A 27,431-nucleotide genomic window follows, 5' to 3' on the forward strand; every position below is an offset into this window, starting at 1 on the left:
GGGAGCCCAACGTGGGACTTGATCCTGGGTCTCCAGGATCAGGCCCTGGGCTGAAGATGGTGCTAAACAGCTGAGCCACCTGGGCTGCTCAGAAGAGATTTTTTTTTTTTAATTATAAAAATGCCAAAGCATCTAAATGAACAAGTAGACAGTATGTGTTAAGAGATGGTTAATTTTAATAGAGATGTGAAAATAGAAAGGACTCAAACAGAATTGTAAAAGATGAAAAATATGTCAAGACCAATCCACCAGATACCTTCACAGCAGACTGGACCAATTGTAGGAAAGAGCCATCAACTTGAAGACAGGCCAGTAGGAGGTGTACCAAATGAAATACAAAGAGGAAAAAAGTTAAAAACCATCCAATCAACCAGAGTGTCCAAGATATGTGAGACAAAATAGTGGTTTAACCTATGTACATTTGGCATCTTGTGAGGAGAACAGAGAGAATGGAATTTTTTAAATGTTTGAATGTAAAGTAGCTGACAACTTTCCCAAATTGATTAAAGATATCAATCTGCATATCCAGAAAACTCAAGTCCCTACTAAGTTAAACACCAAGAAGACCACATATTAGACATGTTAAAGTCAAACTCACAAACACCAAAGATCAAGAGAAAACCCTGAAAGCCTCAGAGGGAAAAAGAATGGTATGTATCACAGATGACTTTTCCCAGAAATAGCAGAGACCGGAGAACAAAGGAATAACATCTTTGCCATGCTTAAAGAACCCATCTAGATTCCTGAATCCAGAAAATTATCTTCCAAAAGTGAAGACAAAATAAAGATAACTTTAGATTTACGAAATCCAAACGAACATGTCTTAGTAGACCTGCACTACTTGGAATGCCAAAAGCAGCTCTTCAGGCTGGAGAGAAACAAGGCCACTGGACCTGGAGCTCCAGGCAGGAATAAAGAACACCAGTGATGGTGAGGAGAGGTAGAATAATGTGCTTGGCTTCATTTTACATAGTTTACTTTATATATATTTTTAGTTCTATAGCCAACTTCTATATGGTTTTGAATCCTTGAAAAGACTTTAAACAGTTTTTTTTAAGTTTATAGCATAGAAATAAAATATAAGACATAGTAAGTACAATGGGCAGGAAGGGGAGAACATGGAATTACATTATTGCAAGGTTCTCACACTGTCCCTGACACACTGTAGTAGTATCTAAAGGCAGACTATGATGACTTGAAAATGCATGTTATAATTTCTAGGACAACCCGCAAAACAATACCTACACAAGTCAGTGCAGGAGATAAAATGGGATATTAAAAATATGATTAGGGATGCCTGGCGGCTCAGTCAGTGAAGCTTCTACCTTCGGCTCAGGTCATGATTTCAGGGTCCTGGGATCAAGCCTCACGTTAAGGTCCCTATTCAGCAGCTAAGCTTGTTTCTCTCTATCCTCCTTGCTACTTGAACTCACTCTCTCTCTCTCTCTTTCTCAAATGAATAAATAAAATATTTAAAAATAAAACTATGTGATTCACCCAAAAGAATTCAAGAAAGGAGGGACTGAGAACAAGATGTAAATAAAACTAAAATACCAAGATGGGAAGTTTAAGCTGCCAAACAAAGAGCATTACTAGAAATAAAGAGAAACGTTTAATGAGGATAAAAGATAGATTCATCAAGAAGGTATAGCCATCCTGCACCTGAATGCACCTAATAAGAGAACTTTAAAAAGCTTGAAGCAAGAATCGACAGAACTAGAGAAAGAAACTGAATGTATGTTTTACTTATTCAATCACTGAAACAGCCCTTGCTTTTCCCAAAGTGAAATGTATTTTTAAGTGAAGTCCAATAAATGTGTAATTAAGATGTCATATTATTACTCTTTTAGGATACATTTTATGGCACTGATTTCAAGATATATGCATCATTAAACATCTGATTACCACACATTATTATTTTTTCCTGGACTCAGTGTAGTGCTTCCGTAAGAACGTTCTGCTGTGATGAAGGATTACAGAAAAGGCTCCTCTCATGATTACTTCTGCTTCAGAGGGTTTGTTCTTTTCTTTCTTCCTATCAACTCATTTTCTCCTAAATGATATTGTTTGATCTTCCAGACTCATCTATTAAGAGGTTGATTGGTTCTCTGGCATATTTAATTCCTTCCAATATTCCTACAAGCATTGGCATTTTTTTAAAGATTTTATTATTTATTTGGCAGAGAGAAAGAGAGCATAAGCTAGGGGAGGGCAGTGCAAGAAGCAGACTCCCTGCCAAGCAGGGAGCTGGATGCAGGACTCCATCCCAGAACCCTGAGATCATGACCTGAGTCAAAGGCAGATGCTTCATTGAATGAGCCACCCCGGTGCCCCTAAGCATTGGCAATTTTTAAGTAATTCAATGTTTTATTGGTGCTCAGAGCTTCCTAGTGTTACATGTTCTCCAAAACATCACAGGAGTGACACATGCAGGTTAATAAACCCAGCAAGATAGCCAAGTCCTGTTGATGAGCAGAATCATCTCCAGTGGGAGTAGGTTAACTGCTTCTTGTCAAAGAAGAAAATGGTTTTACATGCCTGATGACCATGGTCATTTTGCTGCTTTCCCACTGAGGCACTGAAGACTAGTGCTGCATACAGAGGGGGCACCAGCCAAAGGAAGGAGTAAATGTCAGACACAAACTGCACCAGGGGCATCCCTGTCAGCCGCAGCCCACCTCCAGAGTTTGGGCAATACAGAGTCACAATGCATGCCTTGCAGGGAGAAAACTAGGAGGGAAGAATTGGGATACTATTACCTTAAGAGTATTCTTAAATTTTAATGGATTTCAGTACATATAATGCAATGAGTAATTTATTCTGGAGCCCTAATAGAGATTTAAAGAAAAAGTTGGCCGAACTTGCTTTTGTTTTGACTGCCTGTGCGTGTCCTCTCTTCTGTGCCCAGATTTCTGGTGCTCTTTCTTCTCTGCTTTCTATTCCTTTAACAATCAAATATCTTTCCCCGAGTCTTACTCTACACTATATGCCATGCATTGATTTAAAGACATCTCATTTAATACCAATGAATACCTGTGATAGTATTATTCCCCCATCTTTTGGAGAAACTGAGGCTGGAGTTATTTTAGTAATTTGGACAAAGTCACACAGTCGCTGCCTAAGCCCCGTGATCCATATTCAGTGGCTCTTAACTCTTGGGGCTTTAGGGAATAAATGCCCCACTCCTCTTCTTTAGCCTCCTGACAGGGCCTCCATTGGGATTTTCAGTTGAAGAGGAGACCATTTCCAGAGATGTAGCAGGGGCAGGCCCTGTGCATCAGCCCCAGTGGGCTTGCTTGGAAGAGCAAGTCCCAGGATCTAGGCAGTCTTCCTGGAGATGGAGATGGAATCTAGAAGGTCACAGATGCAGCCAGGGCCAAAGCTCCCCCAAGAGGAGCAGGAACACTCAATTTCTCACTCTGGGATCTGCCAGGGCAAAGGTAGAGGGCACCAGGGTCCAATCCCTCAGGACACGGGCCGGCATGGGGATTCAGGGAGGTAGAAGTGGGAGATGCCATGCAGAAACTCACAGAGAATGACGTCAGGGGAATGGACTCCAAACACCACCAGCTTCATTATGATGAAGCTGGAGTGGAAAGCATGGTTTGCAATGTGGTCAGATGGACCACTCCTACCTGCCCCTAAATTGGACCTAGCCCCATTCTGCAGACGTTGCCCAGCGAGGGCAGGGCTCGCCACATGGAAAGACAGACGGTGCATCTGAGCTAGAGCTGAGCAGGGTCATTCCTCCAGAATTCAGCAGTCAGCCAGGGAATGACAAGAGAGCAAGTGCGCCAGGGACCCTGCACTTTCTGCCTCCCACTGAAAGTATTCTTGACACTTTATCTGGGGTCCTCTTCCCATCATCCACATGTTCCCAGGATGCCCTCCTCCCTTTCCCGGTTCCATTTGGGCTCTAGGTCCAGCTGTGCCATTGGCTACTAGTGATCTGGTATTTCTTCATTTATAAAATGGGAATAAGGACACCTACCTCCCAAGATGATCCCATTCATCTACTCAACAAATAAGTGAACATCAGTCCTATGTTGAAACAGCCATGAAGACAGGTCGTTGGTGGGGAAGATGGACCTTATGCAATACAACTGAATATTTCATCACATTTTATAAAAGGTCATAAAAGAGAAGTACAGGTGCAAGGAGGGCATTGAACAGTGTCCTGTCCTAGCCTGTGGTCAGAAAGGCTTACATGAAAGGAGTATACTGAGCACTCAAGCAAGAAGATGGAATACAGAGGGATACAGTAGAGAAGGGAGGGTGGCTTACAAGGCAGAGGCAGCAAAGTCACCAGCCCTTTGGTGTGGAAGGCGAAGCCCAGGTGCCCACAGTGTGGGAGCCTCCGGACATGGCAGCCATATCAGAGTGCCTCTTGGGGTTGAGCCCAGGCCAGCAGCTCTAGTTCTTGATGGCAATCCATGCCTGCGCACCCCTACCCCCCAGACTGTCCCACAGACATTTAAAACCCAGCATGGCTGGAAGAGTTCTGCACCGGGTTCCAGTCCCAGCAGTAGGTGTGGGCTTCCTCCCTCCCCAAACCCTGGTTCCATGCTGGTGATTCCTGGTACCCTGAGTTCTGTAACCTCAGTTCGAGCCTTTCTTACTGCCCACACCTACTGCTGTAGGAACTGCCCATCACCTCCACCCCACTGCCTCCACCTTATCTCACTAGGATGTGGTCAGACCGTGTGACCCCTCTGGACCTTCTCTGGCTGATAGTGTTCACCCTCTGCAAGCCAGCAAACCACGGCAGGCTCCCCTGTGAGAGTCAAGAGCAAGATAAGCTGCTGTTGCAGCTACCATTCACTACTGATCTGGTTGATGTCATACAGAGAGAAGCGTAACAACTGGAAGGAAGGAGGAAAAAGATCGTTCTGTGAAGACAGTGGCGTGATTGCCTGTCTAGGAAGCCAACAGAATCAACCAAAAGAAAACCCTGCATACCAGGACCTGGAGAAGACTGGGTGCAAATGAGTACACAGAAAATGCCTCCCAGTAAACAATCACTTACAAGACACAATGGAGGAAAAGATGCACAGAGAAAGATACAACTATGATAAGCTTAACAAAACTGTGCAAGATCTAGATAAAAAATAATTAAAATTTCAGAAGATAGGAAATTGCAATTTTGTAAAGATGTCTTCTCTGTACATCAATGCATAAAATGTAGACATGTCCAAGTAAATATGCCAAAAAAGCCAATAGGATTTTTTTAGTATAACTAGACAAACCTGTATTTTGTGATGCAAAAATACTGCATAATAACCATGAAAATAATGTTAAAGATGAACAGTAAGGAGGACTAGGTCCTACCAGATATTAAAACATAAAGCCATAGTTACTAAAACATATGGTGACAAAATGGAATAGATCAATAGAAGAAAATGGGGTCCAAAAATAGACGCACATACAGATATAAATTAAAAGAGGTACTAATTTAAGTGAATGATTTGTTCAATAATCCTGTGACAGAGCTGTGGGTTTTATCGAGCTGGTGCCACATGTCCTGGAAGAGGAAGACCACAGTAACATTCTTATTCAGCAGTGGAGCCTTGTGTTTACTCGGACCATGTTCATGTCATTGCTGGGCAACACAAAGGTCAAATAGGATGACAACCTATCAGAATTACAGGGGCCTGTTGTGATGACCCCCTGCCCAGAAAATGGCATAGATTCTGAAGCCTGGGAGCTCTGCAAGCGTTCCTGGGAGGTCTGAAAGGAGGGCTCAGGGAAGGATATCCACCCAGTTTTCACATTTGTGGGAAGCCAAGAAGGGTGTTCATGTGGACTTCTCTTTGTGAGATTTTTTCAAATTAGGTCTTGAAGATGTTTCTTCCTCCAAAGCTGCAAGGCAGAGGGAACATCTCCTTCATTTATTTCTTAGAATTTCTTTTTAACTATGAAGACTTGCATATTTAAGGCCAACCTCTGTAATTTCTTTAGGTAGCATTATAAACCAAAAGCAGATGCACAGAGATGACCTTGGCTGAGGAAATGAAGATCCCAAGAAGGAATTGAGAAAGCAAGAATGAAGTGCACAGCAGTGCTGTGCTTTCTTCCAGGGTGTCCCTGCGAGCTAGGACCGAGTGGGCCACCGGGTTCAGCAGTAGGAGGGCCAGCATCAGAGCTGGCTTTGGAGCACTAGGGGGCACAGAACTCGGGTGTCCTAGGGCTCTGCTGACCCGCAGTTGTCTGTCCACAGTTCAGAGTGGGGCCGTGCCAGTTTGCTTAGGGCCCCGCCCTGCCCCCTGCTCAGTGAGCAGAGATGTCAGCCTGCAGATCTCCCCTAACAACAAAACATTGAGGACACGTCCAGAGTGGTAGAGGTAGAGGTAGAGGTAGAGCTCGAGGCCATCCATTTTGTTGAGAATCCTCTGGTTGGTTTTCCCCCTCCTCTTCATCTGTCTGGAAGAGTACATGCCTGTCCAGACTCACACTGAATGTACTTGGGGGTGGGTGCTGGCTGGGAAGTCAGAGAGGGCACTCCGCCATTCTGTGCATAATGCTGAATTCACACCCCTGTGTTCAAGCCCCGTTTCTCCCCTACTTTGGGCTGCACCTGTACTCCCAGCCCCCGAGCCTCCCCTGGCTGCTCCATGCTGTGGCTCCCTCACAGATGTCACCCCCAGCTTTCCCCCTACCTCCACCATCTTTTATGAACATGCAGAAATGAAATCCGTTGCTACTGGTAGCTCCTCTCCTGTTCTTTCTTATAGATTATTTTAATTCCTTTGCTTTCTTTTAGTGGAACCTCAGGAGGGAGCAGATATAGATGTATATCACTAACCTGCCATGTTTAACTAGAAGCCTATGGATTGGTGGGTCGGCTTTCAACAAGGAAGCATAGGCATTTCACTGTGCCTGCTGAGCAGAGAAGAGGCTGTAGAGCAGAGAGGCCATATGAGGGATAACGGGCTTGAATCAGGGAGAAGTAAGTAGAGGTGGAAGAGCCAGCAGGAAAGGAGTTAGTAATATTTAGGATGTGGGGAGCAGAAGAAGTTGGGGTGAGTTAGACCTGAGCGGGTGGTGACAGGTGGTGAGAAGGGGATGCAGTGGGAGGAAGCAAGAGTCTAGTCCTGACCCTGTGGAATATGAGAGTCTCCACCACATCCACGGGGAGTACCCAATGGTAAGTTCATGACTGAGCTCAGAAGGAAGGTCTGGAGGACACAGTAGATACTCAGGAAATGATAGCTATCATCAGCACTCTTGGGAGGGGCATAACTGTGTGTGTGCGCGCGCGCATGCGTGCACACTGTTTGTGAACGTTTCTGAGGTTCAGGCTGATTCACTGTCTCCTTCGAAGCCCCAGCATGGCACCCACCTCCCCTGAATGGGTGTGAGCACAGTGGAGGAGCGCAGGTGGCAGGGGGAAGGGAGCATGGGGTATGGCAGCAACCATTGGCCACTAGCCCAGGAGCTGAGTGAGTGGACAGCCCTGATCCATGAGCTGAGGACTTAATCTGCCATCAGGGCCCTGCTTCCTCCTGAGGCCACAGATGCAGCTAAACCAGCGCATGTGGTCTGACCAGGCTGCAATAGCCCCACTACTGGGCTGGGGCCAGTCTGGGCTTCTGTCTCTTGGTCAAATCCCACCCAGAGAGTTGTAATTATTCATGAAGGATCCCACGAGTGGTTTTCTAGGGGAAATTTGAATAAAGAGCTCAAAATCTCCTGCTTTCCTCTGAGAAAAGTAATTAACTTTCATTCATTGCTGGTGAGTAAAATGTGCAACCACTATGGAAAACAGTCTGGCAGTTCCTCAGAAAAGTTAAATGAAGTTACTGTATGACCCAGCAATTCCCCTCCTAGGTGTCTACCCACGAGAAATGAAACCATCTGTCCAAAAGAAAGCTTGCACATGAGTGTTCACAGCAGCATTGTGCATAAAGGCCAGAGGGGCAGATCACCCAAATGCCCTCAGTGGAACAGGCAAACAAACTGTGGACCATATGGAGGAACATTTTTCAGCCATAACAGGAATAAGTACTGACACCTATTACTCATGGATGAACCTTGCAAACACTGGACTAAGATGCCAACCGCAAAAGGCCACAAGTTATATAACTACATTGATGCACGCGAAATGCTCAGAATAGGCAAATGTAGGGAAACAGTATATTAGTGGTGGCCAGGAGTTGAGACATGAAGGGAATAGGGAGTGACAGAACAGGTAAGAGATTTCTCTTTGGAGTGCTAAGAATGTTCTGAAATTAGACAGGAGTGATGGTTGACAGAGCATGTATGAATGTACTAAAACCCCTTGACGTTTGTACCTTACATGGTTGAATTTTATGGTATGTAAATACATCTCAGTAGTAAAACAACACGAAAGGGGTAAAAGGAATTAGTGACTCCACCTAAGAATTTTTATAATTAAAACATGAATGGAAATACAGGTATGGGGTTTGTTTGGGATGATGAAAGAGTTCTAGGAATAAGTGGTGGTGGTGGTTATACAACATTGTGAATGTGTGCAATGCCCCTGAATTCTACACTTGGGCATGGTTAAAATAAGTTTTAAGTTATGTGTAGTTTACAAAAGAAAAAAAAAACACTAAGGGAATAATAGCTTAAATGAATGCTTTCATCCGTTGTTGTGAAGACCTAAGAAATACAGAGGTTTGTTCTGCAGATTCACTGGCTCTATACATCTGAGCCTGATGGGCCCACACCCCTGCTGGAGACTGGCTGCCCACATGGGCCTCCCTCCTCTCTGCACCTCGTTTTCTCTGAAGCCAAATTGCTTCTCTGCCTGCCTGGAAAGTGTGTCTCCAGGCTAGGCACAGAGACCCCCCAGGAAGTCGGCTTTGGCCAAGGCTGTGTCTCTGCTTCCAGGAGCTCCATGGCAGGTTAGGATCTGCACTTCTCCCCCTGCTCCCCTGAGACAGCTTCCTTGGTGTGTGCTGCAACTGTTTTCCCTGCATCCATATCATGCTTGAGCATGGTCAGGCTTCATCTTTGCCAATTTACTCTGTGGAAAGTGAAGTGTTCTTTATTTGCATTTAACAGTACTAATAAGGTTTTGTGAATTAGTTATTCCAATTTCCACTTCTAGAAATTATCTGTTTATATCCTCTGCCCAGTTTTCTATTTTTTCTAAATGACTTAATGAATATATAAATGTTCTTTATATATTCTGGGTATTACCCTATTTCTCCTTTATATGCCCAACGTATAGTTTTTCATTGTCTCTTGAATGTCTCATTGTCTCTTATGATGCTTTTTATCATACAGAACTTTTAAATTATGATGTAGACTACTTTATCATTCATTCCTTATTATGTTTTGAATTGTGTGTGTCTGTTCATTAATACTCTTCTATTTGTGGAAACCTGTGTTCTCTTTTGATTAGCTGTATTTAAGATATGCTTTTTTTTTAAGGTTTTATTTATTTATTCATCAGAGACACAGAGAGAGATGGGGGGGGGGGGGAGGGTGGGCAGAGGGAGAAGCAGGCTCCATGCAGGGAGCCGGAAGTGAGACTCGATCCCGGGTCTCCAGGATCAGGCCCTGGGCCAAAGGCAGCGCTAAACCGCTGAGCCACCCGCTGAGCCACCCGGGCTGCCCAAGATTTGCTTTTTTGTTGTTTTCCTTTAATCCACCTGGGCTCTGACCTTGTTATTTTGTGATACATAAAAACCAAGGTCTACTTTGATATTTTCCAACATGGCAAGCCCATGATCTCAGTGCAGTATCTAGGAATGTCAGTACTGTGCCACGACTCTCCCTCTGTCTTACACCAGGGCCCAAGAGGCACAGGGCTGCCACTAGGATTTCCATCCTGTTCCATGCAAATGTTTATCCCTCCATAATATCTTGTTTTATGTTAATTTGTCTCTATTTTTGTGTATGATATGAAGTAGGCATTTAACTTTATAATTTCCAAAGCAATCAATTCCAATTCCACATAGGTTTAAAATGCCAGGTCATCCACTGTGTTTTTATATGTACTATGGCCTGTTTGGGGCTTTCTGTTTTCTTCTGCTGACTTCTCTGTTTGTACTCAGTAAGTACCAATATTGACCTTTTGCGCCCAGAGCAACCTGTCTATCCTCACTGTTCACCCTCTTTAACATCTTCCTGACTATTTTCATTTGGGTTGCTCTTCAGGTGAACTTTAGTATCACTTTATACAGTTTTCACCCCCACACCCCACTGGTACTTGGTGAAAATGGCATTAACACTGGGGGCGTTGACACCTGCCTGCTTCATCTCCTGTCTGGGAGTGTGGCTCGTGTTCTGTGCATCCTCATGTCCCCTCTTTCATGAAGATCTGGCACATTTCTTCTCAGAATAATCGTCAGGTATTTGGGGATTTTTACTGCTATGTGAGTACAGCCCTTTTACTATATATTCTATCACATTGGTAAGAAAGGATCTGGTTCTTCTATATTTACTGGGGTTTTTTAAGACATAATTTTTCTTCAGAATTTTCATTGGTTAGAAAAAAGCTTAAATATCAAATATCAAAAATAACAGGAGCCAAATAACCACAAGCCCACTAGACTTCTTCTTGATTCTTTCCCACCTATTTAACTATAGTTTTATGATTCAAAATTCTGTCATACTGTGATGCCTGGGTGGCTCAGTAGTTGAGCATCTGCCTTTGGTTCATATTGTGATCCTGAGGTCCTAGGATCGAGTCCTGCATCAGGCTCCCCACAGGGAGCCTGCTTCTCCCTCTGCCTGTATCTCTGCCTGTGTGTCTCTCATGAATAAATAAGTAAAATATTTTTTAAGTCACTGTTAGTTGTGTTTTTGCTTCTTTGAAAATAATCTATTATTTTTTTCTATTTTTAAAATTTTATCTTTGGTTTTCAGTCATTTTATGTTTATATGTGATTTTCTTTGTATTTTTCCTGCTTGTAGTTTGTAGTACTCCTTTTATCAACTGTTTGATGTCGTTTACCAACTTTGGAAAATTCTCAGTATTATCTCTTTCAATATTGCTTCTGCTCCTTGCCTTCTCCTCCCCCTCTGGGACTATGGTTATGATACCGGTTTTTTTTTTTTTTTTTTTTTTTTTTTTTTTTTTTTTTTTTTAAAGATTTATTTATTTATTTATGATAGACAGAGAGAGAGAGAGAAGCAGAGACACAGGCAGAGGGAGAAGCAGGCTCCATTCCGGGAGCCTGACGTGGGATTCGATCCCGGGTCTCCAGGATCGCGCCCTGGGCCAAAGGCAGGCGCTAAACCGCTGCGCCACCCAGGGATCCCCTGATACCTGTTTTAGAACTTTTCACCATGGTCTGTGCATCTCTTATGTTCTGTTCAGTATTTTCTGTCTTTTTCTCTACATGCCTCAGGCTGGATGTTTTGTATAATCTTCGATTCTTGTCTCTATCCTTTCAATTCTTTACTCAAATTTTCTATTTCTCATCTAATATCATAATCATTTATCACAATTACTCTAATTCCGTAACTGAAAACCACAATGTCTATATCTCCGGTGGATCCATTCTTTTGTTTCTTCTTGGTTTTTGGTCACTTTATCTTGTTTCCTGGAATGCCAAGCAATTTTCTGTTGAATAGCGTGAATGAAAATGCGAGGTTACTTATAGCTATAAATATTGTTATCTTCCCCAAAAGATGATTTGCTTTTGCTTTTGGCAGACAATTAGACAGGGGCAAATTACCTTTATCCAACCAAGGATTAGTCCACTGGGAAGATGGGCTTCAGTTTTTGTGGAAGCTGGTAAATTTCTGGATCATCTCTTCCCCTAGACTACCAAGGACCCTCTTTCTTGATAAGCCCTGAACTTCAACTTTTTCTCTAGTCTCATAGACTTTTGAAAGCTGTCCTCAGCTTTTCAACCATCACTTAAAAATCAGCAAATTCCTCAAGGGAAAATGTGGCATCAGACATCAGACTTACATTCTGTGCTTCCCTTCCTCTGAAGTCATGCCTTCAACTTCTTATTGCCTAGGGTTTTTCCTTACTGCCTCTCTTATGCCTTCAATTAGATGCTTTTTATTTACTTTTTAAAATATTTATTCATTTGAGAAAGAGAGAGTGTGAGCTGGGGGAAGGGCAGAGGGAGAGGGAGAGAGAATCCTCCAGCAGACACCCTGTTAAGTGCAGAGCCTGATGCAGGGCTCAAACCCAGGACCCTGAGATCATGACCTAAGCCAAAATCAAGAGTCAATCGCTTAACAAGCTGAGCCACCCAGGTACCCCAATTAGATGCTTTTTAATGTTTTCTCCAATGTTTATAGTTGTTCTACATGGGAAGGTTGATGTACAACATGCCATTCTGCCACTACCCAATGTGTAGAACTCTCCAGGCTGTTTAAAAGTTTTATAAAATTTGTTCTTATGCTTTTTGCACTTAACTTAGAAATACTACCTATTCTTCATTCATTCACAAATATTTATTGAATATTTACTGTGTTCCAGTCATTGTTTTAAAGGTGCTCATGTTCTTTTGTTCTTCTTTTGATTACTTATAATGATCAATGTTTAGATCTTCCTTCTGATAGAGCCACGTAATCTAGTGTGTCCTTACATTCTGTGATCTCTGCTTTCACTATACTGCTCTTTAATATTGTCTAGAGTTTTTGTCCTATGCAGTTAACAGATATTTTCTCTTTTATTTGATCTAAGCTTTTTGAAAAAATAGCCAACAGTGAATTTTGCCAAAATATTATATTCCCCTTACTTCCCATATCTCTTACAGCAACTCCTGAAGTTGTTTCTTTTATTACTGGAACACTTCTTTCAAGAGTTTTGTCTGAGGATCTGTGTATGGCAGATGTTCTATCGAGTTCAGTTTCCTGAAGAAGCCCTTTTTGGTTTCCACCTGCTCCAGTCTGGACTGATTACCCTCTATGCCTGGTGCACATCTGAGAGCCTGGGGCTTCTCCTCACCATCACTGGGATCCCCTTGACCCCTGTCCTGTGCTGGATCTCCCACTTCCTATTTCCCTTGTTTGGGTTACTCCATTGCCTTGGTGGAGCATATTCTCATTTGGCTCCCTCAGAAATGGTACACAGAAGGGTAATTTTAAGAGGCCTTACATATCTGAAAATGTCTCACATTTGATTGGTAATTTGGCCAGAGATAAAATTCTATGTTGATATGGTTGTCCTTCAGATTTTTGAAGGCAATGTTCCCTTGTAACATTTTGTGAGTTTTTTCTTCATTTGCTGGAAGTTTTTCTTAATCAGTCTTTTCCAAAGACCATCTTTTGCAATAAGAGATCACCATGGTCAACTCTCTGCTAATTAAGTTATAAGTTTAATAATATGAATGGCTTTCTATGAATATATAAATTACCTTAAAAGGATCTAAGAAAACACTGAAGCCCAAAAGACCAATAACCTTCTAGAGGAAGGAAGGAGATGAAGGCACTGCACTTCCCCAAACACCAGAAAAGCAGCCAGGCCAAACAGTGCTGTCAAACTTCCAGGGAAGAGGTGATTCCTGTGGTTGAAGCTGGTCCCGAGTCTCAGAACATGGCAAAGCACCCATGAGCAAGGGAGCATTGTTCCAGGAAGCCAGGCTGGCTTGCTATTAGGAAATGGGCTGATCTGCTGCAAATGGAGCAGAAACAAAGCCCCGTTTTGTCTGCTCCACTGCCACCCATCCCATAACCACAGTCCTGGGAGAAGTCCAACTCTGAAAAGTAGGGCACCTCTGGTTTCCTGGCAGCTCTTTCTGCACCCTCCAGTCTTGGTCAGCGAGACGAGAACTGTGTTGTCCTCTCGTGCACATTCTCACAGACCTGGGACAAAAGTCTCAGCAGCTGCCACCCCTTACAAGTACCTCTCCTGTCTTAGGTTCTACTTCTCTCTTTCCAGCGTGTGCTGGGCCCTTTTCCAGCTTTGAGATAATCCACTTTCCCCAATGAAGCAAAAAGCAATCAGGAGCCTGAGCCTGGGCTCTCTGTGTCTGTGTTGCAGCAGATCATGAACCCTGCTAGAGCAGCATTTACATGCCTTGACCCAGAGAGTCTGGAGTTGGGGGTGCAGAAAGCTGATTAAGATGCTCAGTGATTCTGAATCTCTCAGGTTCTTTGTTTCAGGCCATCCCCTGCACTTTGGAGGGCTTCAGCTTGAGGGCCACCTATATTTGCCATCTGCCCATAGATACCTGTCACTAGAAACAGGCCACATCTCTGGGCCACAACTCAATAGAAGCACACCAGCTGTGACCTTAGAAGGGGCCTCAATGGATCTCAAAATGCTGGAGCTCATTGCCTTCCAGGGCCAGTCTGTTCTCCCTCTGTTCCTGAGCCACTTGCTGGGTACTGCCCACCCTTCCTGGCCATACTGTGGGGTCTAGGCTGGAGGCCTGTCCTAGCACCCCTGTTTGAGGCAGTGAGGCTCTTCAGCCTCCTTTTCCTTGTGAGATTCTGATTTGTCTGCCCTGCTTCCTGAGGTGGTCTCTTACCAGGCCTTTCTTGTTGTAAGTTTCCTGTGCTCCTAAGCACAAAGCCTCTCTTTTTGGCCCTCTGCTCAGTCTTTGCCAGGGCATTTCTAGACCTGATTACAATCACACTCCTACTTCTCAGCTGCCTAGATGGCATAGATGGCAAACTCAGGCATTGATTTGTTCAACAAAGGATTTAGGTAGAATTTCACTTACATCATTTGTATATAAATCCCCTTCCATTTCCCCGTTTCTCACCAGCCAAAAGGAATCTAGTTTTGGCTTCATTACCTTGGAGAACCTCTGACTTTTTGCATACCCTGGCCTCTGGGTAGCCACTGTGACTGTGACCTTCTATTGCTAGTTGGCCAACAGTATGTCTGAGGGGCATTTTGTTCCTCATCCAACATCAAGCTCTGTTTCCACTTAGCTTTGTCTTCCTCTGGCTAGCCAGACCTCCACTCTCAATCATTCTTTTGGTCTCTTGTGCACACAGTTTTGATTCCTATTACTTTGTCTTCTTGTGTTTTGTTTTCAAATCTGGGTCTCATTATGTACACATCTTAAATATTTTATGGTTCATATGTTGTGGTAGTCTGAATAATGGCCCACCAAATCCCTAGAACTTGTGAATATTACCTTACATGGAAAAAAAGGATCTTGCAGTGTGATTAAGTTAATGATTTTGAGATGAGATTATCCTGAATTATCAGAATGGGCTCTAACTGCCACCACAATGCCTCCTAATAAGGGGGGAGGTGGAGGGAGGAAACACAGAGAGAAGGAGGCTGTGTGACCACAGGGCAGAAATGGGAGTGATGTGGCCACAAGCCAAGAAATGCTAGCAGCAACCAAAAACTGGAAGAAGCAAGGAGTACATTCTTCCCTTAGAGCATCAGCAGAAGGGCCTGCTACCACCCTTGATTTTGGCCCAGTGGTTCAGATTTCAGACTTCTTTTTTTTTAGGATTTTATTTATTTGTTAGAGAGCAGGAGATGAGGGAAGGGCAGAGGGAGAGGGAGAAACAGACTTCCCACTAAGCAGAGGCCTGACACAGGGCTCGATCCCAGGACCCCCGGGATCATGACCTGAGCTGAAGGCAGACACTTAACCAGCTGAGCCACCCAGGCACCTAGATTTCAGACTTCTGATCTCCAAAACTATAAGGGAATAAATATCCCTTGTTTTAAGCCACCAAATACGTGATAATTTGTTATAGCAGCCAAAGAAAACTAATACATAAGCCAACATCTCAAAAATTCTTTCAGGCTCTAGATATTTTAGCTTATGGATCATCTGCTCTGTATCTACTTATTAGCGATCACTTCAACAGATAAACACAATTAATGAAAATCTTTTTTTTTCCTGGTATGCAAAGTGACATAATGCAAGTGACATTATTTCCTGAGCACAATCATGCAAAGGCAGAAAAACTTGCTCTTCACGAAGGCCGTATACTCTCCCCAAACCTGGAATTGGTGATAGGAGATGAAGTGTGCTGTCCAATGGGGAGAACCTACATTAAACACCAGGAGAGTGGGCAGCCTGGATGGCTCAGTGGTTTAGCGCCGCCTTCAGCCCAGGCTGTGATCCTGGAGACCCGGGATTGAGTCCCACGTCGGGCTCCCTGCATGAAGCCTGCTTCTCCCTCTGCCTGTGTCTCTGCCTCTCTCCCTTTCTATGTGTCTCTCATGAATAAATAAATAAAATCTTAAAAAAAAAAAAAGGAGGGATCCCTGGGTGGCGCAGCGGTTTGGCGCCTGCCTTTGGCCCAGGGCGCGATCCTGGAGACCCGGGATCGAATCCCATATCAGGCTCCCGATGCATGGAGCCTGCTTCTCCCTCTGCCTGTGTCTCTGCCTCTCTCTCTCTCTCTCTCTCTCTCTCTCTCTCTGTGACTATCATAAGTAAATTTAAAAAAAAAAAAATTAAAAAAAAAAAAAAAAAGGAGACCAAGACTGATCAGATTAAAATCGGCATGGCTATATCAATATCAGATACATTAGACTTCAGTACAAGAAATATTCCCAGGCCAGGGATGTTTCGTAAAGAAAAACCAGTCCTAAGAAGAGGGCTTCAAAGCATTGAAGCAAGCCTGCCAGGACTAAAGGGAAAGACAGACCCAGCAGAGCTGGAGATTTGAGCATTGCTTTCTCAACAATTGACGAGAACAAGTACAGGGAGAGAGGTAGGAGGTGGGTAATGTTATTCAGCAGCGACCACAGAATATGGTTCTAAGTACACCAGAAAGCACTCATCAAGATATGAGTCTCAATAGAGTTAGAAGAACTGAAATCATAGTGAATCTGTAGAATTAAGAACAAAAAGTATATGTGGGAAATTTCCAAATATTTGGAAAATGAAGGATGTATTTCTAAACACATGGGTCAAAGAAAAAAGTCACAAGAGATATTAGAAAATATTTAAGCTGAGGGTGCCTGGCTCAGTTGGTGGATCACATGACCCTCAGTCTTGGGGTTGTGAGTCCAAGCCCCACATTAGGTGTGGAGATCACTAAAAAAGTTTTTTTTAAGTTTTTTAACTTAAAAAAAGAAAATATTTTGAGGCCGATAACCATATCTTCTCATCTATGACCACAGTGTATGTCTCTCCATTATGTAGGTCTTCCTTAATTCCTCTCAGCAATGCATGTAGTTTGCAGTGTGCAAGTCACACACATGTCTGAAATTATAGGATGCAACTGAAGAAGTACTCAGAGATTTGTGGCATTAGATGCTTATGTTAGGAAACAAGAAAAGTCTACAATAAATTATCAAAGCTTTAAGCTTCATCCTAAGAGGCTAGAAAAATAAAAGCAACTTCAATCCTTAGTAGAAGGAAGATAGGAGGTGTAGAAATCAATGTACTAGAAAACAGAAAAATAGAGAAAATCAATGAAACCCACGCAGGATTTTTGAAAAGATGAATAAAACTGATAAATCGCTATCAGGGAGACTGGAGGGGGCAGGGGTGCAGCAATATCAGGAATGAAAAGGTGCACACTAGCAAGAACTCTACAGATACTAAAAGAATAATAGGGAAACGTAATTAACAACCTTATGTCCATAAGTTTGATAACTCAAATTTCTTGAAAGACACGAATTACCAAAACTGATAAAATATGGAACAACTTGAAAGCTTTTTATCTATTAAAAAAGTTGAATTTGTAATAAAAACCTTCCCAGTGCTATATGACTTCACTAGAAACTCTATCAAACATTTAAGAAAGTAATTCCATCCTTTATAAATACTTTCAGAAAAGATAAGAAGAGTGAATATTTTCCAGTCTTTTTGAGGCCAGAATTATCTTGATACTAAACAAAGAGATTGCACAAAGAGAAAATTGCAGACCAATAGACCTCATGATCATAGATGCAAAAATCCTTCACAATATTAGCAAATCAAACCTAACAATGTAGAAAAAGGACAATATTCCATGACCAGTTGGAGTTTATCCAAGGAATGCACTGTTGGTTTAACACCAGTTACTTTAGATTAACAACATTAGTTTAACAAAAAATAATCAATGTAATTAATGATATTAAGAAAATAGAGAAAAACCATGTAATTATCTCAATAGATGCAGAAAGGGATTTGACAAAATTTGAGAGATACTTATTATAAAAATATAAAAAGTTTTAGTGAGCCAGAAGATTTCCTCAACATGATAAAATGGCATAGATGAAAAACCTATAGCTAACATCTTAGTTAATTGTGAAAAACTCAGTTATTTTTCCAAGGAAACAAAGCAAGAATGTCCAGTCCAACAACTTCTATTCAACATTGTGCTGGAGGTTCTAGCCAGTGCAATAAAACATAAAAAGACAATAATAAAGGGGATGAGGTTTGGAAAAAAGCTTTCTTTGCAGACAGCATCATAGTATACACAGAATATCCTAAGAGACTTACAAAAGATGCTACTAGAACCAACAAGAATATTTAGCAAAGACATAGGAAACAAAGTTAATATATATGAATCTATGGTATTTATATATAGTAACAATAAACAACTGAAAATTTTTAAGGTAAAACAATACAATTACAATATCATCCAAAAAGCAGTTTATTTTGAAAAGGAAGAACAAATTTTGAGTTTTACCTGATTTCAGAACTTGCTATAAAGCTACAGTAATCAAAACAGTGCATTATTAGTATAAGGGTAGATACATACATCATTAAAAGTCCAGAAACAGGGATCCCTGGGTGGCGCAGCGGTTTAGCGCCTGCCTTTGGCTCAGGGCGCGATCCTGGAGACCCGGGATCGAGTCCTACGTCGGGCTCCCGGTGCATGGAGCCTGCTTCTCCCTCTGCCTATGTCTCTGCCCCCACCTCTCTCTCTCTCTCTCTCTCTCTCTCTCTCTCTGTGTGTGTGTGACTATCGTAAATAAAAAAAAAAAAAGTCCAGAAACAGACCCTCACATATATGATTAACTCACCTTCAATAGAGATGCTAACATAATTTGGTGGGGTAAAGAATAATCTTTCCAATGATGCTGGAGCAGCTGGATATCCACTTAGAAAAAATAAGGTTTGATTCTTACCTCACACCATATACACAGATTAACTCAAAATGGATCATAGACCTAAAGATAAAATTTCAAACTATAAACGTTCTAGAAGAATATATAAGAGAAAAAAATCCTTTCATCTATGGGGCAAAGATTTTTTTTTTATTGGTGTTCAATTTGCCAATATAGAATAACACCCAGTGCTCATTCCATCAAGTGCCCCCCTCAGTGCCCGTCACCCAGTCACCCCCACCCCCCGCCCACCTCCCTTTCTACCACCCCTTGTTCGTTTCCCAGAGTTATGAGTCTCTCACGTTCTGTCTCCCTTTCTGATATTTCTCACTCATTTTTTCTCCTTTCCCCTTTATTCCCTTTCACTATTTTTTATATTCCCTAAATGGATGAGACCATATAATGTTTGTGCTTCTCCAATTGACGTATTTTACTCAGCACAATACCCTCCAGTTCCAGAAGTATCAGCCACTTCATTGGAAAATTGATAAATTGAGCTACATTGAAATTTAACATACTTGCTCTAGAACAATACCAGTAGACAATGAAAAAGCAAGCAACAGACTGGAAGAAAATATTCACAATACACATCTCTGACAACAGATGACTGTCCAAATGCATACAAAACTCTTACAACTCAGTGATAGGAAGACAAGTAACCCTCAAAAGATTTAGCAGATACTTCATAAATGCCAATAAGCACATGAAAATATGTTCAGTATCACTAGTTATGGAAATGCAAATTACAACCACAATTAGATACCTCTCCATACTCACAAGAATGGCTAAAACTAAAAAGATTAATAATCACTGTTGACAATGGTTTGGAGAAACTACAACTCTCATATATTGCAGTTGGGAGTGTAAAACTGTAAGTCATTTGGGGAAAAAAATAATCCTTTTCTTATAAGGTAAACACACATTTAGCATACAAGCCAGCAATTCCACTCTTAGGTATTTACCCAAGAGACATACACATACACATGTAAACAAAGACTTGTGTCAAAATTCCTACTAGCTGTAATCACAGTAGTCATAACAGAAAAATTCATGTCTATCAACAAAGGATCAATTTGCAAATTGTGTCAATGGAAAACGATCAGCAAGGAAAAGAAATGAACAAAGGACATACATAGCAATGTAAGTCTCAAAGATATTGTGCTAACTGGCACAAAAATAGACACATCGATCAGTGGAACAGGATAAAGAGCCCAGAAATAAATGCTCATTTATATGGTTGATTAACCTATGACAAAGCAAACAAGAATATGCAATGGGAAAAAGACAGTCTCTTCAACAAATGATGTTGGGAAAACTGGACAGCCACATGCAGAAGAATGAAACTGGACCACTTTACTACACCATACACAAACATAAATTCAAAATGGATTGAAGACCTAAATGTGAGACCTAACACCACAAAACCCCTAAAAGAAAACACAGGCAGTAATCTCTTGGACATTAGCCTAAGCAACACATTTATGGAGATGTTTCCTGAGGCATCTCAGGGAAATAAAAGCAAAAATAAACTATTGGGACTACATCAAAATAAAAAGCCTTTGCACAGGAAAGGAAACCATCAACAAAATAAAAGGGCAACCTACTGAATGGGAGAAAATATTTGCAAATGATATATCTGATAAGGGGTTAGGTTACCATGCACATCATAAAAGGAACTTACACAACTCAATACCAAAAAATAACAATCCAATTTTTTAAGTAGGCAGAGGATCTTGAATAGACATTTTTCCAAAGAAGACATACAGATGGCCAAGAGACACACACATAGATGCTTGACATCACTCGTCATCAGGGAAATACGAGTCAAAACCACAATGAAATATCACCTCACACCTGTCAGAATGGCTAGAATCAAAAAGATAAGTAACAACAGGTGTTGGTGAGGATGTGGAGAAAAAAGAACCCTTGAACACTGTTGGTGGAAATGTAAGTTGGTGCAGCCACTGTGGAAAACAGTATTGAGGTTCCTCAAAAAATAAAAAAATAGGAATATCATATGGTCATCCTACTACTGGGTATTTACCAAAACAAGAGGAAAAGACTAATTTGAAGACAATGCACCCCTGTGTTCAGTGCAGCATTATTTACAATAGCAAAGATATGGAAGCACCAGAAGTGTCCATTGATGGATGAATGAATACGATGTGGTGTAGAAGATATATATATATATATATATATATATATATATATATATATATATATATATATATTTATAATGGAGTATTACTCAACCATAAAAAAAGAATGAGATTTTGTTATTTGTGACAACACAGATGGACCCAGAAGGTATTAAGTAAAATAAGTCAAAAAAAAAAAAAGACAAAGACAAATACCACCTGATTTCACTTATATGTAGAATCTAAAAAAAAAAAATGAGCAAAGAAAAAACTAGAAACAGACTCATAAGTACAGAAAATAAAGTGGTGGTAGCCTGATGGGATGTGAATGGGGGAATGGCTGAAATAGGTGAATGGGATTGAGAGGCACCAGCCTCAAGTTATAAAATAAATTAGTCACTGGATGAAAAGTACAGCACAGGGAATATAATCAATGATACTGTAATAACATTGGTGACAGATGGGGACTGCACTTATGGTGGTGGACACTGTGTAATGTATAGGATTTTTGAATTGCTATGTTGCACACCTAAAACTACCATAACATTGTATGTCAACTATACTTGAATAATAAAAAATTTTTAACTATATTAAGCTAAGTGAAAGTAGCCAGACACAAGAGTATGTACCATATGCTTCCATTTATATAAGATATAAGGCAAATCTAACCTACAGTGGCAGTAAGGATCTGCACCTCCCTGGGGCTGCAGAATTTGGGGTGGTTTGACTTCAGAGGGGCATGAAGGAACATTTGGAATAAGAGGAATGTTCTGTATCCTGATTGTGTTTGTGGTTATACAGGTGTATCCATTTTTGAAATTTCATTGGACTGTGCACTTAAAATGGGTGCAATTTATCACGTGTTAATTATACGTGAATAAAATTAATTTTTAGAAGCCAATAAAAGAAAACAGGAGACCTGGCCCTCTCTGCCAGCCACAGCATCCTCCACTCACAGGTAAACCCTTAACCTATGTCCCGAACCAGTCATCGTACTTTGTGTTAAGCCACTTCAGACACTTCTGCATCCGGAAGGGTCAGCGGACCTGGGCTTCTGGGGTGGGGTGGGAGTGAACTAACTACCCAACAAGCAGATGCAAAAGCAGAATCCCTCTAAGGTATCAGGAACCAGAGGCCCTGCCCCACTGTGGCCAGTGGAAATCACACACTGAGCTTGCCTTGTGCCTCTCAGCCATTTTCATCTTTCTTTTGTAGGAATATTTTGTCTTCGTTAGGGTGTTAGCCCTTCATCTCTGATACATGTTATGAATATTTTCTCCTTGTTTGTTTGTCTTTTGACTTTGCTTATGGTATCTTACGCCACACTAAAGACGTGGGGTTTTGGGTGGTAGTGGTGGTAGGGGAGGTGATCCATCAACCCTTCCCCTCACTGCATCTAGATTTGGTTACAGAGGAGCTTGTCAGGTTTTCTGGTCCCCTTCTCCAAACGGCTCTCCAGATGTCCCAGAACCATCTACCAGGAAGCCCATCTTTATTCCACGGGATTTCTGCATGTCATTGAATCTGCCCCTGAGGTGTCTGTTCTACTCAGGTGCTCTGGCTCTTCTCTTGCTTGCACCACACCACTGCACTGTTCAGGGCTTGCTGCCTGTTTTAATGTCTGGGTGGCCCAGCCCCTCCCCCCGCCCAGAGTTCTTCTGTTTCCAAGCCTTTATACACCATGTGAACACCAGCATCTAGTCCCATGGAAACACTTCTTGGTATTTTTATTGAGATCACATTAAATACATAAATTACTGTAAGGAGAGCTGATATCTTGATGATATTGAAATATCTCAGTCAAGAACAAGGGATGCCTTTGCATTCAGTCAAGTCCACTTTTGTGTCTTTCAGGAGGTTTTAAAGATTTTTCATATAGGTTTGACACATTTCTTGTTTATTCCTAAGTATTTTGTCATTTTCACTGAAGTTGTAAATGAAGTCCTTTCTTCCATTGTATGTTCATTCATGTTATTGCCATACATGGTCTATTGCCTTGCTATGCTAATTTTATTTCTTGCTACTTTATGAATTATTTTATCATTGTTTTTCTAGGGATTTCCAGAATACTACCTTGTCATCTGCAACTAGAGATAGTTTTCTTCATATTTTTCAATTCTTATGACTCTGATGATATAGCTAATAGTTCCAGAACAAGGTTAAATAGTATTGGAGGTAGTGAGCACCCTTGCCTTGCTTCTGACCTTAGTAAGAGTGCTTCTGGTGTTTCTCCATATAGTAGGATGCCAACTTTAGGATTGGGGTGTGTATTTTATAATTTTAAGGAAGTATCCAGCTACTCCTATTTTCCCAAGAGTTTTTATTAGGAGTAGGTATTGAATTTTGTCATAGGATTTTTTCAACAACTATATAGACAATCACATAATTTGCTCCTTAGTTCCATTAATGTGATGCATTATATTAATAGCTATCCTAACATTGAACCAACCTTGCTTTCCTAGTATAAACTCTGCTTGGCCATGGGTACTATTTTCTTATTATAGGGTTGGACTCCATTTGCCAATATTCTATTTTAGATTATTACATCAATCAATATTCATAGGAGGTAGGGTCTGTGATTTTCCTTCATTAAACTCCCTATTGGGGTGCCTGGGTGGCTCAGTTGGTTAAGTGTCTGCCTTCAGCTCAGGTCATGATCCCAGGGTCCTGGGATCAAGCTCCGCATCAGGCTCCCTGCTCAGCGGGAAGCCTGCTTCTCTCTCCCACTCACTCCCCCTGCTTATGCTCTCTCTGTCAAATAAATAAATAAAAATCTTTCTAAAAAATAAAATAAACTCTATCATGTTTTGGTATAACTGTTATACATACTTAATAAAATACATTTTTCTTCATTTTCTGTTTGATAAAATTCCCCTTTGAAACCATCTGGGTCTGGAGGACTTTGTGGGGTAGTTCCTTAATAATTTTCTCTGTTTCTTCTTTGGACATTCCTCTGTGGCCTAACTTTGATCTCTACTAGAGCAAATTTTTATAACTGTATTTTCTTAAGAAACGTCCATGTCACCTAAGTTTTTTAATTTATTTGCATAGAGTTCTGCAAAATAACTTAAGATTTTTTAAATTTCTTGCATATCTGTAGTTACCTTCCCTTATTGTTTCTTATTTTGTATATCTGTGCTTGTTCCCTTTTGATTATACCAGCTAATGGTTTATCTATTTTATTTTTTACAGTAACCAGGATTTTTATTTATTAATTTGGTCTAGTGTTTTGCTGTTCTCTACTTCATCAATTTCTGTTCCTATCTTTATTCTAACTTTATTATTTCTCTCCTGTGTGTTCTTTGATTTGTTGTTCTTTTTATTGTTTTTTAAGTTGAAAACTTAGTTCATATACAGTTGGCTCTTGAACAACATAGGTATGAACTGCATGGGTTCATTTAAATGAGGACTTTGGGGCACCTGGCTTGCTCAGTTGGTTGGATGTGTGTCTTCAGTTCAGGTCATGATCTCAGGGTCCTGGTATCAAACACTGCATCGGGCTCCTTGCTCTACGGGGAGCCTGCTTTGCCCTCTCCCTCTGCCTGTAGCTCCCCCTGCTTGTGCTCTCTTTCTCTGTAAAGTAAATTAATAAAAAAAATTTTTAAGATTTTATTTATTTGTAAATAAATATATTTACCTTTTTTAAGATTTTATTTATTCATAAGAGACATGAGAGAGAAGCAGAGATATAGGCAGAGGAAGAAGCAGGCTCCCTGCAGGAAGCCCTATGCAGGACTCAATCCCAGGACCCCGGGATCACACCCTGAACCAAAGGCAGATGCTCAACCACTGAGCCACCCGAGTGCCCCATAAATAAAATATTTTTAAGAAATTAAATAAATAAGGACTTTTTTTGCTTCAGGACAGTACTGTAGATGTATTTTCTCTTCTTTACGATTTTCTTAACATTTTCTTTTCCATGACTTACTCTATTGTAAAAATGCAGTATATGATACATGTAACACACAGAACATGTGTTAACTGACTGTTTATGTCATCAGTGAGGTCTCCAGTCAACGGGGGGCTATTAGTAGTTAAGTTTTGGGGAAGTCAAAAGTTATACATGGATTTTCGACTGTGCAGGGAATCAGCACCCCAACCCCTGTGTCGTTCAAAGGCCAACTGTACGTTTATTCTTTCATTTAATTTATTGTATTTATTGGTATTTATTGGTATTTATTCAATACCAAGTGTTCAGGGCTATGAAATTTCCTCACTGTTTTAAATGTAATCTACTGCATCTGACATACAATGTATTCATTAGAAGTTATATAATTTTTTTAAAAGATTGTATTTGTTGAGAGAGAGAGTGCAAATGGACAGAGAGAACAGAAGCAGAGGGAAGTAGACTCCCCCCTGAGCAGGGAGCCTCACACGGGACTCCATCCCAGGACCCTGAGATCACAACCTGAGCCGAAGGCAGATGCTTCACCGACGGAGCCACCCAGGTGCCCCAGAAAGCTATATAATTTGTATTTTTCTTCACCCCAAATCTGAAAGAAGTGTTTTTTGTTTTATTCTAGGTAGATGGGATTGGGTTTGGTTTGGGAGAAAAGAGGGCTTTGGTTTTAATTTTTTTAGTTTTCTTGCACTGTGATCAAAATGTTATTTTAATATTTTTGCTCAGTGCAATCTTTTGATATTTTCTGGTGCCCTAATGTATGATGGGTTATTATGAATATGCTGTATGTGTTCAGGAAGAAAATATATTCTCTACTATGAGAGCGTGGTTTTGATATACATCTATAATATCTATGTATTGATTATACTGTTTGGATCTTGTCACACTTTGGGAAGAAGCAGGTTCTGGGAGAATTTAATGTTTCATCATACAACTCCTGGCCTGACAGCACTAAGGAGAGGTCACCTACGTGCTTGGTTGCAGGGCCTGGCTCTAAAGTGCTTGGTCCTTCCCTCCCTACAGCTGCCACTGGAGGGTCTGAGTCCTTGTCACGGATGGCTGGGCAAGAAGCAGGGAAAGCCAGTCCTAGCAAGTTTTCCAGCAGTGTCTTTCCTGAGCAGGCTGGGAGCACCTGTAGGCTTTCCCAAATAAAGGGAGGGAGGGTGGACAGTGACCTAGGAGTGGACACATATTTGTTCTGAGCATGAATGCATGTTGGCTTTTTGCTTCTCATCTAAATAGAGCTGTTAATGATACCAAGTTCAAGAGTGAGATAAACAAGTGGGCAAAATATCTTGGTACAGTGGGAAAAGCACAAGAATGCATTGGTACTTAGATCACGTGGTAAAAATTTGTGCACTCCAGAAGGCCAGTGAACATGGGAAAGTTGGCGTCTCTGAGGGTCTGTCCCCCCAACAGAAACACCAAAAAATCAAGCAAAAACTGTCAGAACCAGCTTTGTCAGAACTCTGGAAAACAGTCAACAGTTTATAGCAACTAAGGAAATGCTGAATCAAGAAAAAGCAACTACAGATGGTGGGAGTGCTTTGTGGCATTTGCACACCTCCACCTCCCTTTGGGGCCCAGGTGCCTGGTTCCACAGAGAGTGAGCAGACCTTGTTCAGAGATCCACATTTAGTCTAAGCTGTCTGGGGGCTGCCCCAGGGCCTGACAACATGCATTGTTTCTTCTACCTCAGAACTCACTTGGGGCAGACAAGTGGGGGCATTGTTAGAAAACATGTAACTTAAACAGCCACAGGGCAAGATAATAGGGAGGTTTGGGAGGAGCAATTGGGAAAAACTGCTGGGGTGGGGGGCACCTAGGCAGGGCAGTGGGTGAAATGTCCCACTTGGTTTCAGCTCAAGTGTGATCTCAGAGTCGTGGGCTGGAGCCCCACGTGAAGCTCCACGCTCAGCGGAGAGTCTGCTGGAGACTTTGCCTCTACCTCTGCCCTTCCCACTTGTCCTGTCCCCCTCCCCTCCCTCTAGAATAAATAAACATATCTCAAAAGGAAAAAAAAAAAGAAGAAGAAGAAGAACTTCCTGGGCACTCAAAGCTGCCTGTGCACACCAGGAAATTTAGAGAGCCACATGCATGCCCGAGGAAGCTCACACACTCAGAAAAGACTGGAGAAGACCCCAGGCTCTTCTGCGGGGCTGGTGTCTAGGCCCAGTGCCAGCTGGAAGGGAAGGATAAGGCAGCGCTGCCAACGGCCCAGAGCAGAGCTGACCCACAAAGATGGGGACAGATTCCCTTTTCTATTTCCGTCCTCATGCATCTGAAATGCCTACTCTGTCAGAGACACCTGGTCCACCTGAGGCACATAGCTGTGCAGGGAGGTGGGCACCTGGAGCTACTCAAACAGCTCAGCTTTACCCTCTGCAGACTGTGGCAGTTCACATGCTGGTCAGGTGTTGAGTTGATCTTTATTTTGTCTGAGTGCTGTAGGCTTAAGACTGGCTCACCCACCAGCCCAACC

General features: G+C 41.7%; 1 protein-coding gene across 4 annotated transcripts in view; it reads left to right on the plus strand.

Annotated features, from left to right (window-relative positions):
• The window catches only part of POLN (DNA polymerase nu), a 155,659-nt gene that overhangs the window by 106,855 nt on the left and 21,373 nt on the right, over positions 1-27,431 (plus strand). The gene's annotated exons all lie outside the window — the stretch shown is intronic.

The sequence above is a fragment of the Canis lupus genome, chromosome 3 (genome assembly GCF_003254725.2).
Source record: "Canis lupus dingo isolate Sandy chromosome 3, ASM325472v2, whole genome shotgun sequence".
In the NCBI taxonomy this organism is placed as follows: Eukaryota; Metazoa; Chordata; class Mammalia; order Carnivora; family Canidae; genus Canis; species Canis lupus.